Raw genomic sequence first — 4,924 nt, 5'->3', positions numbered from 1 at the left:
GCAGAGGCAAGATGGAGGAAACAATATTTGTTCAAAGGAAGTGAACTCTTCCCTTTAATTACCCTATTCTTCTTTATTAGGATTCCTATTGAATTTTTTTTGCAAAAAAAAAAACTATGTTGATTTAACCATAGTGTATTTATGATGTAAATATATTCCAAGATGAAAACGTCACGGATCAATTGTAAAGGACCCGGATACATAATTTTAAAAATCAGTTTCAGTGTATATGAGGTTCTCACCCCACTTTCACTGCTCAGTCAGATTTGTTTATGCAGAATCGACATTTAATAGTGCTAATTGCACTCCAGTTAAATTGCCCTGATTGCAGAAAGGGAAGCAATTTTCGTGCTCTCTGTCTGGGTTTGGAAGAAATTGTTTTATATTCACCTCTTTATAAAGAAGTGGAGATAAGGCACCGGGGCCTTTGCACAAATTGCACTTAGGGGCTGACTGGCAGCATTCAGGCGCTATAATAGAGCATTATTTGGCCGTTTTGAATAATGTAAAGCGTTTGCTGAAAGCTATTCTCCTGAAAATTGCTTTAACTTTTAAAAAGGGTGATGATTCACTCCAAACCAGGCCTTTGTTACATTGTCATTATTTCCCCAAATGTTTTAACAGTCAGCTCAACACTTTAGCATAACACGTTGATCTTTGTTTAAAAACTAGATTTTTAGAGGATGAAAAAAAGCTGTCACACACACACAAAAACTGGACTTCTTCAGGAAGATTTCCTCGGGGCCCCACCCTAGATGTGAAGTGGCTGGGGCGTTGGTTTGGAAGATTTCCCTAACTTTTGTGATACCGACGCCTGCAACTAAAGGAATATCCCAGGGCCCCACGGAGAGAGTCTGACAGCTGGAACTACACTGAAACCCGCAGGAGGGGGAGGGGAGCGGAGGGCGAGAAGAGGAAGGCAAGCCAAACACAGGGCGCCCGGACCCCGAGGTGCCTGCGCGAACGCTTTTCAACGGTTGATTTCAAAATGTCACTAGTGCTAAGTGGCTTTGCGGATGGTCTTATTTATGACTTTGTCGGGTTTCCATAAGGAGAGGGTGTGCTGGGGGTGGGGGAGGAGGTGAAAGGAGGAACTCTCGGCGCTTTTCCTCCCGGGACTGCACTGGGTGAGTCGGCAACGCCTCGCTGCCACTTAACAATCCCTCTATTAGTAACTGCACGCGGAGACGCAGGGAGCCGAGCACCAGTCTCCCTTCCAGGGCAGAAGTCACCTGTTGGGACCGGCTCCCGGGTCCCCTGCCGGGCTTGCTGGTCCTTCCAGGCTGCCTGGATTCCCGCTCAACCCTCCACGCCAGGCTTTTCACACCTGCCCCCTGCCCTGCCCCCGCGGATTTCCACCCCAGCCCCTCAGTGCACAGCGCTTCATTACGGTCACGCGAGTCTTTTCACTCTCTCCTCTCCTTTCTCTTTTTCTGTCATAATTTCCTCGGTTCTTTCTCCACCTTAAACCAAAGGGGAGGAGAAAACCTTTCGAGCAAAGGTATTCTAAGGGAAAGCAAAGAAAACGACCCACGTCGCCCTCCCCACCCACGGGGGCACCGGGACGCACGCACGCAGGCTCCATCTTAGGGCTGAGAGAAGAGCCACTTTGGGGTCAAGAGATGTGGCAAAAGAGAAGAGAAAGCACAATTCCACGTCCTCCTCACTTGCTTCCCCTTCGCAACAACTTGTCTTTTGCACCCAACCACTTGAGGTTGGTGGTTTAAAATGCCTTTTAAACAGCAGGATGTGGGTTTGGAGGGGAATGTGGTACATTAAAACCAGGACCCAGGTCTGTCCGAGGGCGCTGGTATTTCTGGTTAAAAAGCAGCTCCTGGCCGCCCTGAAGAAGAAAGAGAAAGCAAGACCCAGGAAGGAGAAAAACAAACAGCTCAGCGGTTGCTGAGGGACTCCATTCAGGATGCGCAATTGTCTGAGGACACTTCTTTTTACACGAACAAGATCCGGAGAGGACTTCAGGATGCTTCCAGGCCTGCAAAATGGGGAGTCTCCCGCGTTTGGCCTCGTCCCCCGCAACCGCGGATGGAGGTCCCGGAGAGAGGCTCCTTAAAAGCACATCCGCCAAAGCAAGGCGCTGGGGGGCGGGGAGGGAGGGGAGGCCCTCTCCCAACAGGGCGGCCTTTCCCCGCAGAGGAGCATCTAGGGCTAGGCCCAGGAGGTCTGGAGTGGGAGTGGGTTGGAGCTGGAACAAGAAAACTCGACTCTAGGCTGAAACGTGACACGCAAATCTTCACCGGGGTTAAACAAACAGCCGAGCAAGCTGCAGCTTCGCCGGGGGTGGCGGTGGGGGGCGGACGCGGCTCGCGCAGGTCTCTGTTTCCAAAGTTGTTAAAAGGTGAAAATAAGCAGCTTCATGCAGCGTGTTGTATGGGCTGACGCCTCCCACCGCCTGCCAGCCCCCAGCGAAAGCCGGCGGATAATCAAGCACGTCCCACTGTTTAGTCATATTTGACAACTGGGTTAACCTGGTATCTAGGCGCTTGGCGAAAAGGTACAAAGGGTGCCCTCAATTACCACCAGAAGCTGCTGGTGTGAGTGGCACTTGCATTACTCCCCGGGTCAAAGGCCAGAGCGACAATTAGGAAGTCACTTAGACCGCTGGGGGAAATGATGGGCTGCGGCAGGCTCCAGGCCCTCCCAAGTCTCTGGGTGTAGACTTGGACCAAGAGGCCTGTTTTTCTCCCCTCGGAGGTACTATCCCTTCGCGCCCTCTCGTCAGTGTGATTCAGAGTAAAACTGAATCCAAGTGGGAATAAGGAACTGGATAGAAGACAAACGCCAATGCTAAAGTCGCGAGCGATAATGATGGATTCCAGCTGAAGTTGTGTTCTGAAGGCGAAGTCTGGGCACACAAAGTGAGCGTTGACATTTGCGTCTCCACTTGGGCCTCGCAGATGCTGCCTCCACCTCGGCGCCTCCTCCCCTCCAGCTTCCTTTCCCACAAGTGGGGAGCGGAGGAGGACTGTCAGCTCTAACTTGCATCATCTAGGGGTGCTTGGGTGTTGGTGGCTCGGTCTCAACGGTACTTAAACCAGGCTTGTTGCGTGCGTGTAAATGTTTAATTGCACGGTAATCTCTCCAGTCCCCAGCCCGCGACCCCCCTCCTCGCTAGGGGCCTTGACTGGCACGCGCCGGGAGCCCCGGCTCAGGCCCTTCGGCGCGTCTGATTGGCTGCGGGGCAGCTCCCGTCTGCTCTGCCTGCGCCCTCATTGGGCGAGAGGCGCAGCCAGCGGCACTTCAAAGCGGGTGCGCCTCGCACTTAGGCTGAGTTTAGCTGGCGGAAGCCTGGAGTCCGCTCGGCGCGAGCGCAGGGACGCGGGAGCTGCGCGGGACCTGAGCAGTTTTCCCCAGCAGCCGCCAGGCTCAGCCCCGCTCCCGGCCCCGCCGCGCAGCCCAGGGACCTGCTATGGCCACGTCTATACTCGGGGTAAGTCAGAAGTGCGGCAACGCATTTGCTTGTTTTTAACTAGAGTAATTTTTCGTTATGGCTTCTCCGGGTCCGCGGCTCGGGAGAAACTGTTGCTGCCGGACTGTAGCTTCAACTTCTTTCAGCACTTTCCACGTTTTAGGGACCGATGCTTTCCACGTTATTGGCACCTAGGAAGTGCGTTGGTAAGAAAATGATTTGTTAAGCAAGTCATTGTAAATTTGGCTTTTAAGAAAACCTCAAGGTTTATTTTCTTCCCCCTCGTGATCTATCCCCCCACCCCACCCCCCCTCGCTTCGGAGATTGTTGCAATGATGCGACAGCGGTGTTTCCAGAAAACAGCCTTAATCGGTTTGCAGTTCATGTAGTCACGTTAACAAACATTCACACTTCTGTGGCTCCCCAGTTGGCTTGTGACTCAGAGCCATCGCTGGGTTGCTTCTCCATGGATTCTTGTTTTCATAATCGGGTTTTTGGGTGACTAATCATTTAAAACATTTTCTATTAAAAAAAAGAAAAGAATCAAGTAGTAGCAACCCTGGGGGGAGTGCCCCAAGTCTCCCGCCCCTGGGCCACTGTTTCAGCCGCCTCCGCCCTCACCCGGAGCTTGTTGTGGTTGTGTTTACCTCCGTGCTTCACCCCTAAGGGCGGTTTGGGGGCATCCGTGAAGGAACGGGCTTATGGCCAGCGGAAGGAGAGCAACCCGAATCTGATTCTGGGCAGGGGTTGTAGCGACTGAGGCGGGGAGAACCGAGACCACTTTGACTGGTAGCCCCACCGAAAAACAACTTTCCAGCTCCGGGCCCTCGCCCTTGCGATCGCCGGTGTCCCGCGCGGGGCGCGGCGCATCCTCGCTGAGCGCGAGGGGAGGAGGCACGAGCCGGGGAGCCACGACCCCCCCTCCTGCCCCCCGGGACCCGCCGCGGGGCGACGAGACTGCTCACGGGGTGCACTTTGTGTCTTCCTCCCACTTCTTCTTGCCCTCCTCCTTGCTCCCTTCCCCCAACCCCCATTTTAAGAAGAGCCGCGCTTCCGAACGACCCCTTTGGCTTGCTGGCGCGATCTTGCATCAAGATCTGGTAAAAATGCCCATGCTTGACGACGCTGCCGGAGTCGAGCGCCTTCGCCAAGGGCGGCTTCCCACCCCTGGAAGCCCTCCTCGTCTAGCTGCAACCTCGGTTCCAGCCTCTCGGGCTTCGCTTGTGGGCCACCGGCGGGCGGCGGCTCGGGCGGCCTGGCGGGCGGCTCGGGGCGCCGCCAAACAGCGCCTTCTGCCTGGGCCTCCACGTCCCCAAGGCGTCCGCCTTCAGCAAAGGATAACGGGGGCTTCTTTTTCAAATCGGCGGCGGCGGCGCGGCTTGCAGGCAGGAGTGTCCCCCGCAGAGAGGCAGGAAGGCCAGTCGGCTTTCTCTCCAAGGTGCCCACCACCGGCGGCCGGACAGGCTGTGTACCCCGCGCGTGGGCATGGCGCACCCC

This window comes from Myotis lucifugus, unplaced genomic scaffold (genome assembly GCF_000147115.1).
Source record: "Myotis lucifugus unplaced genomic scaffold, Myoluc2.0 scaffold_5, whole genome shotgun sequence".
Lineage (NCBI taxonomy): Eukaryota > Metazoa > Chordata > Mammalia > Chiroptera > Vespertilionidae > Myotis > Myotis lucifugus.
Note: the sequence above shows the minus strand (reverse complement) of the source record.